General features: G+C 38.4%; 1 long non-coding RNA gene across 3 annotated transcripts in view; it reads right to left on the bottom strand.

The window, feature by feature from the left end:
• Positions 1–863: 863 nt before the first annotated feature.
• LOC128324073 (uncharacterized) overlaps positions 864–12,881 on the bottom strand; it is a 41,537-nt gene continuing 29,519 nt past the window's right edge. For all 3 annotated transcript variants that reach the window (XR_008306624.1, XR_008306623.1, XR_008306625.1), the window contains 4 exons: positions 11,064–11,200; positions 10,555–10,629; positions 2,810–2,851; positions 864–1,119 (listed from right to left, as the gene is read on the bottom strand). This is a non-coding gene — a long non-coding RNA (uncharacterized LOC128324073). The remainder of the gene's footprint in view (positions 1,120–2,809; positions 2,852–10,554; positions 10,630–11,063; positions 11,201–12,881) is intronic.

Raw genomic sequence — 12,881 nt, 5'->3', positions numbered from 1 at the left:
ATTTAAATATATAAAAGGCTGCCGTATGTTCAAGCTGGATATCAGGCAATACTTCCCGACATTAAGGCAACATTATTATTGAGCAATAGATCCAATTACAATGGAAGTTATGAAAACTCCTAAACTTTTTTTTCATATGAGACTGGATGACTATCAAAAATGGTTCTGAGCCTTAAAATGTCATGTGATTAAAGCTTGGACTAAACTGTCCTCAAGTTTTCTTCCAGTTGATCTGTCTATATTTGTTTGCTCCATACCTTAGTTTCATTAACATGTCTGTTGTAAAATATAAGAGATCTAAAAATCAAATCTATTCAACTACACACAAATATATTGACACACACCACAGACAGCTTTATATATCAGGTCATGTCCATTTTGGAATTAAAACTGCAACCGTGGAAGATGGCAGGCACCTCACATTGCATATATAGTGGTGTAGCACAAAGATAACAAAAAACTTTTCCTATTGACTACATTTCCATCTGTTTTGCAGTTTTAAAGTAATATGCTTTTCTCACTACAGTCTTGAAAACAAATTCAATAAAAACAGTATCACGGTGCCATTTCTTCATTCTTATAAGGTCTGATGGTGAAAAAACAAGTTGTGTAAATACATGCCTGCCTCTCTTCAAATGTTGATAAAATTGGGTTAAATGAGTCAAAAGGGTAGCTCCACGTTAACTCACTTTAAGCATCTTTAAAGGTCCCAGATCCCATCTGAGGATTATCAAGAACAGTTTTGCCACTGTTCATTGGTGGAGGGATGTGTCTGACTCTTCAAACATATGAGAAGCTTGAGATTTGAAGAGTCAAATATTAATCATGTTACCAAAAATATGCAAAATACGTCTTATCTGGGGGAGTGTTCGTTTTAATTCACATTCATTCGAACAGCCAAACACAGCTCATATTTCTGTTTTCTATATCCTGAAACCTCCAATGAAAAGCATATGACAGAAATTTGAGGCATATCTAAATACACATGATATCTGGGCTGTGTCCAGTCTTGATACTTATTATCTGGATGTGTTGAATCTACTGTGCTCCAATAATATTTCCATATTGTATTTGTTTATAGGAATCTGTCCATGCTAGGGATATTGCAGACCCCATCTCCTTTAAAAAAACACAAGTCATTAGTACTTAGCCATGTAGATACAAGGAAAAATGTGGAAGCAGGTTTCTATTGAATTGCTCACTAAAAGATAAAATAATAATAATAAAATATTGAATTGCTCACTAGATGTTAATCTGTTTTTGCTTTTCAGTATTATGACCAATGTGTACAAAGGCACTGGGATAATTGAGAAACACTAAGCACTATGTGGATTTTTTTTTATCATATAAGAGAGAAAGATAGATAGTTTTAAACAGATTAGGCTATCTCTATCAAAGAAAACCACATGGCTCTGTAGTGTGGTCACCAGGAGTTGACACCACGGCACACCTTTACGTAGATTCTGGCTGCTCTACATTGATTCACATAAACACACCTCATTCATTCTGTGCAACCTTACTCCCTCTCATCACAACATTTCTGTCTACAGGCCTGAAATCTGTATTTAATGACAATGTACTTTGGAAAGGTTTTCTGTACTGGCTTCTGTTATTTGCAGTAGTAATAACAAGATCCAGTCCAGAGATTTAAGTTCAAGGTGATTACCCTGCTGGCAGCCAAAGACAGTACACCTATTACATTTTGCATTTAATTGTACAGACTGTATAAGAATCCCATCATATCAGAAAATGTGCATATGTGCTATTTACAGCAAATAAGAATTATCTTTGAAATGCTTGAGACAACAGTTAATATAAGGCATTCTGGCATTTATATCTTCCAAAACCAAAATATATAAATTGAAGCAGCAATTCAAATAAACTTGCAATTATATCTGTGCAGACTAAATAACTAATATATCTAGAAATGCTATATACACTTACAACATACTCAAATATACTCAGATTGGAAGCAAGTCCTGCTAACACAGTGAGAGTTACTTCCATTTTTTCAAGTAAACATGCATAGGATCGAGATGCCAAAGTTACATTTCCCTCTCCTCCCTGCTTTTTTAACCTTGTGTATTTTGCTGTTAAACAAGCGACCAGGAATATTTTAATAGTAGTGTAATTGGTTCCAGCTTTTCACATGGGTATCTAGAAGTTAATATTGTTGCATCTTGAATCCAAGCAAACTGATAGGCACATCAAAAGCAAATTATTTAGCTTATTGGCAAAGAAAAGTTTAACATTCATTGATTAAATTCTCATCTGCAAAAAGAAATGATCAAATTAATTTGTAGAAGACTGTCTGCCGCACTTGCAAAGCACTGCAAGATTTTTAAAAAAAAACACCCAAATCTATAGGATATGCAAATATTACAAGATACAGCGTAATACTTAATTTGCCCCCTGATCAATGCTATTAGAATGCATTAAAATATTAATACAACCCCACTTCTTAGATAATATGTGAAAGTTCATTCTTTATATCATATAAACTGTAACCTGATTTGGGTAAGTTTTAAGACTGCTAAGTGTAGCCAAGTGTTAAAAAGAAAGGCTAGGAATTCAAAAAACTTAAAGCAGCAGTAAAATATTAGTCAATGTCTATGAGAAATGAGTCTGTCCCTTTATTCAGGGTGTATGTGTTTAATGGTAAGCTGGGATGCATATAAGCTAGTCCAAGCATGAAGGGCAGTAGGACACTCATATGGAAAGCCAACTTTGTCCCTCAGTTATCAAGATAAGAAACCTGTCATTTCTCTCATTCACTCTGTCAGCCTTGAGATACTCTAAGCAGACTTACCTCTGTGTTGTACACCCCATATATCAGGAAGATGAAGAGACCCTGTAAAATAAAATGGAGGGAAAAAGCTGTTAACTCTAATCATTTCAGCAGTAGAAATACCTGAAATAAACTTTCCTGGGAACAGACAAAAGAAGACACACTTCATCAAGGTCAATTTATTTTTCTATTTTTCAACATTATAAGCTGTACCTTGAACATTTATTTGATAACGTGGGAGTGCATTGCCTACCATATTTGTGCTGTTGAACAATTTGGCATAAAAGACTCCCAAGACCTATAATGTTTAATTAGAAAAATAATGTCCTATCTAAATAACAGTGTATGCATTATAAAACATCAGAAATGCTGTCTTAACAACAACAAAATCCCAGATATTTGAATTTTTAAATAATTATTGCACTTCAAAATATATAAACAAATACATCATTTGAATATATTAAAAAAGTATTTCAGAGATTCTAAAGCTGAAAACAAAGACCAGTTTAGTCAGTTTTCCATTAAACAGATTTTTCAGACATTAAAAACTAATAGATTTTCAGGATAGACATACTTCACAGATGCACAATATGCTTCAGTAAAGAGGCTTTAGTTTAAAAAACAACAAAAAACAACTGGCTTCTTTGGAATAAACTGATGGTGGGAATTTTTCAAGCTAAAACAAGCATTCATTGAATTAATTGTGAGAATTGTGCCAGTTCAAGTATCTGCTGTATTCACTGGCTGATATCCTGACTAAATTTCTCAATATTACTACTCAAGCTGTAGTCTAGTCTACTAAATTTCAGTTGGACTTCTTCTAGTAAATTTAGTCTGGATATCAGCCACATTCAGGATGAAGTCTTCAAACAACATTTCAACAGAGTGCCATGCCTCTGTACAGCAAATTATCATTTAAAACTGATGCACATGGGATACTGACATTTCTCCTCAGGAATAATTTCTATATTTCAATAAAGTTTATTTCCAATTATTTTTACTTTGTCAGTTTTTATTCACAATCCTTCTGAAATAAATACATAAAAAGTGTAGTATCATTAATTCAAAGCTGTGTTATAAACTGAGCAACTATCTTCCATTATACGGCATGTTTGTTTTCTGTGGTATATCTGTGCAGTCTGTAACACCACAATGCACACATTATTTAATGATGAAGAAACAGCCAACAAAATGCATTCAAAAATCTACATAACATTTAAAATTATTGCAGTGTCTTTGCAGTTGTCAGAAATTAACAATTCTGAGAAAAGAATACATTCCTCATTTACACAGCACTGTCACATTGTTCATTTGCTGTTAAATCTGGCCCTTATTCTGCGAAACCTTACAAATTACACAACAGAAGTTATATATGATGACAACTGCATAAGTGCTAGAGAACAGTGCCCTAAAAGAGTATTAATGTGGTATAGCAAGCATGAATGTTAATCTCAATCTCTCTCTCTTAGCTTTCTAAGTGAAAAGCATCATCAGAGGTTAAGTATTGATTAATGCTCCTTCTAGGTTTTTCACGAATACACAGAGAAATTCTTGCTAAATGAATTTCAAATAGCCACGGACAATCCCATTTTCTACCAGATTTTATCAGAAGTTGTTTTCTATTGACTTCAATAGGCCATGGTATATTATTTTATTTTATTTATTTGATCTATAAACCACCTTTCATAAAACTTATCCCAAGATTTTTATGTCAGTAATGTGTTTGATATCAAGACACTGCAGTGCAATCCTAAGCATGTTTACTCAGAAGTGAGTGTTACTGTGTTCCACGCCTGAGTAAGTGTGTGGTGTTGTTGACAAAGTCTACTGGTGAAGACGATGCTATTGCACACTTTCCATTCAATTTGCTTGGTGTTTCACGGGGGATGCTTCCAGTGTATTATGCCTATTGTCAAAAGCCCACATGTTCACAGAGATACAAGGGCAGAAGAAGGCCTTCTCATAGAGTAGCTGTGGCAAAGGCTTGTTCTGCAGCTTAGCATGTGCAGAGGGAGATGAAGAAGCAATTTTTTCTTCTCCCGCTCTTCCTCACAAAAACCCTTTTTGCTTCCACAAATATGACCCCAAGGGTTGCAAGCCTTCACCACAGCTATTCTCCTTCTTCTACCCTCCTATCGCTACACAACATGTGGGCCAATATTTGCATGACAAAATTGTAATTGCTTAAGTAGTGATGTGCTTAAATACAGATGTCAGACTTCAGAATAAAACTCATTAACATTTTAAAACTCAATCAGCATCTCAAACAAACTTTTTTGTTTTGAGCTCTTTATAAGGTTTTCTAAACACTAAACAAGTTGTGCTTTCTGGTTCAGCAGTAATGCAAGCAGTTCAGGGTATTTTAGATACTGAATAAACCAGCTGCTATCAGGGCTGCTCAGCTTTGGCCCTCCTGCAGATGTTGGCCTATAACTCCCATAATCCCTGGCTATTGGCCACTGTGGCTGGGGATTATGGGAGCTGTAGTCCAAAAACAGCTGGGGAGCCTAAATTGAGCAGGCCTGCAGAACTTAATAAGGGGTGCAGCTGTAATTCTGTTGCAATCAGTGAGGCTTTGCAGCAGAATAAGGTTGCAATCATGATATGGCCATTTTCAGTGACCTCAGTGAGCCTGAATACATCCTTTAGGCTGCAACCCTATGCAGAATTGGGATTTGGAGTAAATCCCTTTGAACTCAGTGGCACTGACTTCCCATGCACAGGATTAGGCCATTCATTTCATTAAATTAAATCAATAGTCTGATTCAGACATTATGCTATATGAGTGTACGGATGTCTGCACACTCCTGCATGTGTTCATGTGAAAGACTGTACCTATGTTCATTTAAAAAGTTAACCTGGATACAGGCCCTTCAAATGCGTGATACAGAGAGAGGAAGGGTACTTCTGTATCTGTGTTCAACATAACATGTGAATGACTGCACCTGTGTACAGATACCTACCTGTGTACACTGTACCCTTGTACAAGTGTTGAACATAATGGGTGACTAGGACTGATGGAACTAAGCTAGTTTAAGAATAAGAGCCCCTGGTGGCGCAGTGGTAAAACTGCCGCCCTGTAACCAGAAGGTTACAAGTTCCATCCTGACCAGGGGCTCAAGGTTGACTCAGCCTTCCATCCTTCCGAGGTCGGTAAAATGAGTACCCAGAATGTTGGGGGCAATATGCTAAATCATTGTAAACCGCTTAGAGAGCTCCGGCTATAAAGCGGTATATAAATGTAAGTGCTATTGCTATTGCTATTGCTATAGGTATGCTGTTTGATACAGTTGCCAGATTAAATATAGGATAAATTCCTATGCTTTCAAAAAATCGCACCAAAGGGAGGATGTCAGCAGGAACAGCTTCTTGCATGGCTATGGGTATCTACATTTCTCTCTTGTAAGCAACAGTTAAAAGTACATGCTGTGTGCCTTTTTTAATCTAGCAATCCTACAGTGGCTAAAAGATGCCGACCTATACTGGAGTTTGCAAGTGGGTATTTGCAGGAGCAAAACCCTCAGTGGCATGTTAGAATGATAATCAATAATTTAACCAATAGTCATGCTTGTCCAGACTAGAGCCTCTTGGCTGCTTGGAACATTAGTTGGCCAAAGAAATTTTTTGACTAGTTAGCCAGTATATAACCTAGTTTGAATTATGTTGCATTATGACTGACCTGGAACACACAGGTTTATCTCTAACCATTCAAAACAATGAATCAGATGATAAAATGGCTACATTTTCACTAAACTAACATTACAAACTGATACTTTATAAACTGCAGTTGTAAACTCTGTACAATAGTTCCAGCTATGTCAACATAGTTCAGCTGTAACTTTGAAACTGAGCCATTATAGTTTAAACCACATATATTAAACTAGCTCTTCATATACAGGCTAACGGGAAAACATAACTTTACTAATATACCACACTACAGGTTGAGCACCTCCAGTGACTGTTGCTGGTGTCTATCTTATGTTTCTTTTTAGATTGTGAGCCCTCTGGGGACAGGGAGCCATCTTATTTGTTTGTTATTTCTCTGTGTAAACCGCCCTGAGCCATTTTTGGAAGGGCGGTATAGAAATTGAATGAATGAATGAATGAATGAATGAATACAAAGCAGGAGGAGGAGATTAGCACTTTAGGGGTGTTCACGGAACCGGGCTTGGTGGTTCGGTTTGAATTCAAACTGAATCCACGAGCTAGTTTGGTTGAACTGGCCAGTGGTCCAGTCCATTCAGTTGAACTTGGTAAAACCGGTCTGACCCGGTTCAAGGGCTATGCTTGTAAAGGGGAATCTGGTGAGGATTCCCTTTTAAAAGCAAAGGGGAACTCTGCCTAAGGGTGGCCAAGGGGGCAGCGAGAGGGCACCTTACCGGCTTTGGCAGTGGCTGCACAGCAGCAGCTCCTCTAAACCCTGCTGGAGCTCCACCCCAGCAGCACGGGCCATATTCCCCTTTACAAGTATAGCCCTAGAACTGTTCTGTATCAGACCGGACTCGGTCCGATTCAAGCTGACTAGACACCTTTTTTCAGACCAGTCCAAGTTTGAACCGGGACAGTTACATTCAAACCAGTTCCGCACACCACTATAGCATTTCATCCCCGTATATTCAACAACTATCCTGCATCTTTTTACACATTCTTATATTTATGGCAAATTAATAGCTTTGCAGTTGGTTAATTTATGTTATGAAGAGCTGAATAATAGTACTTTTAATAAAAATTCTGCATCGGTCAGTTAAAAAAATCACTGGTAGTACAAAGAATCAATGGTAGGAGTACTTTACTGTGCCTCTTGCAGCCCAGTCCTCAGAATCTTTACACTGAAGTCTGTGCCAATGGAATCAGTCAGAATTATTTCCAAAAGAATACGCATAGGATTGCAGCCTAAGGGCAGAATACATATTACCTTGGCAAACCTGGCTTCCATGTCACTTATCTTCCTCAATTGTCTCCTTTATTTATCTTTTTAGATTCTGAGCCCCTTCAGACAGGCTTCTTATATTGTCTAAGTGCCAAGCGCAGAGATGCTGGTATATAAATCATAGTAATGGGCCCACATTATGCACAGCATAGCATGAGTGGTGCTGATCCACCTGCACTACTGCGGTTTCTTAATGAAGTGCTGGCAGTCATGTGCTTTAGTGCAAGAGTTCAAATATGTAAAGTAGTGTGCCCACACTCCAGAAGCGCTACCTAGATCAGAAACATATTGATGAAGGTTAAGCATTCTGTTTCCAGGCTGAGTAGCATTGATGAAGGTTAAGCATTCTGTTTCCAGTCTAAGTATTTGAGCAATTGCGCAAAAGTGAAGACACCCAGCACTTCATTAGGCCTTGCTGAACGAGAACCAGCATGGCTTCTGCAAGGGCAAGTCTTGCCTCACCAAACTTTTGGAGTACTTTGAGACTGTCAACAGGTACGTAGATAAAGGTGATCCGGTTGACACAGTATACTTGGACTTCCAAAAAGCTTTTGACAAAGTTCTCCACCAAAAGCTCTTGAGTAAACTTAGCAGTCATGGAATAAGGGAACAGGTTTGTGTGTGTATTGGTAACTGGTTGATGGAGAGGAAGCAGGAATAAATGGACCTTTTTCACAATGGAGGGAAGTAAGAAGTGGGAGCCCCCAGGGATATGTACTAGGATCATTGCTCTTTAACTTGTTCGTAAATGATGTAGAAGTTAGAGTAACCAGTGGACAAGTTTGCAGATGAACTTGCAGAAGTGGACAAGTTTGCAGATGAACTATTTAGGGTAGTGAAATCCACAACAGATTGTGAGGAACTCCAAAAGGATCTCTCTAAACTGGGTGAATGGACGACAAAATGACAAATGCAGTTCAATGTAAGCAAGTGTAAAGTGATGCATAATGGGGCAAACAAAGCCCTCCAACTTCACATATACACTAATGAGGTCTGAGCTGTTAGTGACTGACCAGGAGAGAGGTCTTGGGGTCATGGTGGACAGCTCACTGAAAGTGTCAACTCAAATGCATGGCAGTGTGAAAAAGACAAATTCCATGCCAGGGATCATTAGGAAGAAGATTGAAAATAAAAATTCTAATATCATAATGCCCTTATGCAAATTTATAGTGCTGCCTCATTTGGTGTACTGTGTGTAGTTCTGGACATCATATCTCAAAAAGGACATTGTAGAACTGGAAAAGGTGCAGAAGAGGGCAACCAAGGTGATCAGGGGCCTGGAGCACCTTCTTTATGAGGCAAGGCTAGAGCATCTGGGGCTTTTTAGTTTGGAAGAGAGGCAACTATGGGGAATCATGATAGAGGTGTATAAAATTATGCATGGAGTAGAGAGAGTGGACAGAGAGAAATTTTTCCCCTCTCTCACGACACTAGAACCAGGGGTCATCCCACGAACCTGAAGGCCAAGAAATTTACGACCAAGGAAAGGGAAGTATTTTTTTCACACAGTGTATAATTAATGGCGATGACCACTAGCCTGGATGGTTTTATTATAGACTAATTCATGGATGATGACAAGTCTATCAATGGCTACTAGTCTGGTATCTATAGGCCACCTCCAGCCTCAGAGGACAAGGTGCCTCTAAATACTAGTTGCAGGGGAGCAACAGTAAGAGAGAGGACATGCCTTCATCCACCTCTTGCCTGTAAGCTTCAAAGAGGCATCTGGTGTGCCACTGTGTGAAACAGGATGCTAGACTAGATAGCCCTGCCCTGATCCAGCAGGGCTGTTATGTAGGAACCCTCAGTGGTGCAGGTGGACTGGCACCACCCACATTATGCTGCACAACATATGGACCAATAAATAAATAATATGAAAGCAGAACTCTTGCATTTGAGGTCTGGTGCTTCAAAGAGGGAAATACTTAAGCCCTCCTGTCTCCCTGCAGCTCTTCCCCCAGGCCATTTTGATCTCACCCAGGTTTTATTTTGCTTTGGGAGCCCAGATGGCAGGGCAGGGGGCAGTTCCATGGGATATTTTCTGGGAAGAATTGGCAACAGCCAACTAATTCAACATCCCCATCCTGCCTTCCAAATCTCCCCTGAAAATCCTTGTGTATTTATACATTTTGCTTTTAATATCTAATTTGTCCCAAAGGCCACAATCCTATCTATGCATATTTACTTGGAAGTAAGCACCATTGAACTCAGTGGGATATACATCTGATTATACTTGCCCTGAATCAAGCTACATGTGTGATTCAAGAACTGGCATGGGTTTTTGAATGAATTTTGAAGGAGACTTGAAAAGCTTCAGAAAATGTTGGGAAAGATAATATATTTCCTCTAGAATAGGCTTCAGTTAAATAATACATTGATTGCAGATTTAAATTTCATATTTATTCAGAGCTGTCCATTCAAAGAAAATATGAAGTTTCCTTCTAGAAAGAAACTTCTTATGTTCTTGGACAATGGACTGTTCTGATCCATCTAGCTCAGATCCATCCTGCTCAGTACACTGACTTATCTCTCCAGAGCTTCAGACAGGGCTATTCCATCCCTAACCTAGAGATATGAAGAGTGAACATGGGACATTCTACATGTAATGTACATCACTACCACTGAGTTCTTGCCCCATCCCCAAAGATTTTCAGTTTCTGGAAACTAAAAAGCCCCTCACGCACAATCAAACTTTTCTTCACAGGCCTCTGTGAATTTCTTATTCTGAATGCAGCTCCTCATGCTGCATCAGAGGATCCTTTTGAGGAGTCCCATGATTTCTGGAACAGATTTTTGGTTTGGGGGTTTTTTTTGGGGGGGGGAGTGGGACAAGGACCTTCAGTAGTATAGATGATGAAGTGTTGATCATGCTTGGCACAGTTCAATAGCAGCCTCATCTACGCAGCATCTCCTGAAATGAAATTAATCAAGAATTACTCAAGGAAAACTCTCATTCATTGCAAGGAAAAATGCATAGAATAAGTGACAATGATTTGCTTGTCTAAATAAATTGTAAGCTTCATTAGACATCTTCAAAATGTTAACATGGGCTGAGATGCTGCAGTATTTATTTTAATTGGTGGATTAATTGACCAATCATTTAAAAATAAGACAACTAAGACACTTGAAACCTACACAGCAGTTGACAGCTCTTACTTTAATGCTTACATTTTTCAATTACTAAAAATAAAGCAGGAAGGAAACATACAAAATCAGAATTTCATTCTTAGTAAATAAACTATCAATATGAACAAATAAATACCACTTTAACATATGCATCTAATATTAACAGCATAATAAAACTGTTTATTAGAGGAATAAGTTCCTATGTTGAAAGATACTTACAGTTATATACATACAGCATGCGGAGATAGACAAAGAAAGACAATACTTCACATTCGGGCACCCTGAATTAATTATGCTCATTTATTCCATTAACAAGTATGAGGGCATGTTTTGTCTTAGCATCTATCAAATGAAATCTAAAAAACAACAAAAAAAACCCCTGCTTAGATTAGGAAAATATTTGTCACATTATTTATACAAATAATACAACTGAAATCACAGGGAATTATATCAAATGATGCTCTCAATGAAGGTATAAAACATTTTATCATTTCCGGACCAGGCACTGTATTCTTAGCTATCTTTATCTGTGCAGCCATGGGGATAGGATTTCTGTCCTAGCATAAAGGTAAAAGAAAAGTGTGCCATCGAGTTGGTGTCGACTCCTGGTGATCACAGAGCCTTGTGGTTGTCTTTGGTAGAATATAGGAGGGGTTTACCATTGCCATCTCCCACACAGTATGAGATGATGCCTTACAGCATCTTCCTATATCGCTGCTGCCCAATATAGGTGTTTCCCATAGTCTAGGGAAGATACCAGTGGGGATTTGAACCAGCAACCTCCATCTGGCTAGTCAAGTCATTTCCCCACTGTGCCATTAGGTGGTTACCTAGCATAAAGCCTCTTACTATTCAACCTTAAAGGAGAATCAGAGCTATTCATTATCATTTTGACAACGTTTAACATTTTCCTCATTTAAAAAAAATCACATTAACATGTTAAATCCTAATGTTGTTTCTTATGGTTATTGCTAAAGACTGCAGTAAATCATGCAGGATTACAGCCAATGGCCCCAGTCTAGTCAACCACATTAACTGTGCAGACCATGAACGGATGTACTGGGAATCCTCATCCACTTTCCCCTCAGTCCATACCCCAAACAGCACAGTGCACAAACCCAAAGAACTCATAATCTCTGGCAAATTACGCATTCACTAGCAGGCAGCATGACACGACTGAGATTTTTTAAGCATGTTAATGTGCCAAAAGCAATTCACATGGATGCATTATTACCACCTCTGCCTCCTTACCTGCTTTTGCTACTGTATATATAAGCCAAACTATAAATGACTGGCATAGCTCTGAATCATGGGCTGATATGCATACATATCCCTCTTCAAAGAAGCTAGTGTGTGATGCTTTGCTCACAAAGACCTATTTCTATTTGCACAACAAGAATACTGAATCATAGCCTATGGCTGAGTATCTAATGTGGACTAGACACCCCCTTTCAATTAGACAATTTGCAGAGGAAGTTCTAAATGTAGTGCTTCTGTTTGATTATGGGGGTGATGAAAATGAAAAGAAAACAAAAGATTATCTGAATGTGAGACAACGGAAAGTTTAGCCACCTACAGCATGGTAACTGATGTGCACATATACTGGTATCCATGCTGAGATGGCCACCTAAGTGTCAATTAATATGAAGTTCTGGGAATTCAATCAGCTTTTGAGTATCACCTGATCTGTGCACAGTTCTGTCCATACCATCAGCAACCACATGGACAAACTTCTCAATGCATGGTACTTGCAGTTGTTCACACAGACGATCATATCGCATGGGCTGGATCATATAAATGTCTTTTTAGCTACACTACTGTAATCACTTTAGGTATAGTGCATATATTGATATTCAGGCTGCTGATGTCTTGCTCTGCATCAGGATGTGATTTAGTGGACAGAGTGCTGCACTAGCAGTAATGAGACCAGGGTTCGAATCTCCACTCAACCACAAGCTCACATGACCATGGGTTAGTCTTATTCTCTTAGCCTAACTTATCTTACATGGCTTCTGTGAGGATAAAATGAGAGGGGAC

Source organism: Hemicordylus capensis, chromosome 4, assembly GCF_027244095.1.
Source record: "Hemicordylus capensis ecotype Gifberg chromosome 4, rHemCap1.1.pri, whole genome shotgun sequence".
Classification (NCBI taxonomy): domain Eukaryota; kingdom Metazoa; phylum Chordata; class Lepidosauria; order Squamata; family Cordylidae; genus Hemicordylus; species Hemicordylus capensis.
The sequence above is the reverse complement of the archived record's forward strand: the minus strand, read 5'-3'. Positions and strand labels throughout refer to the sequence as shown.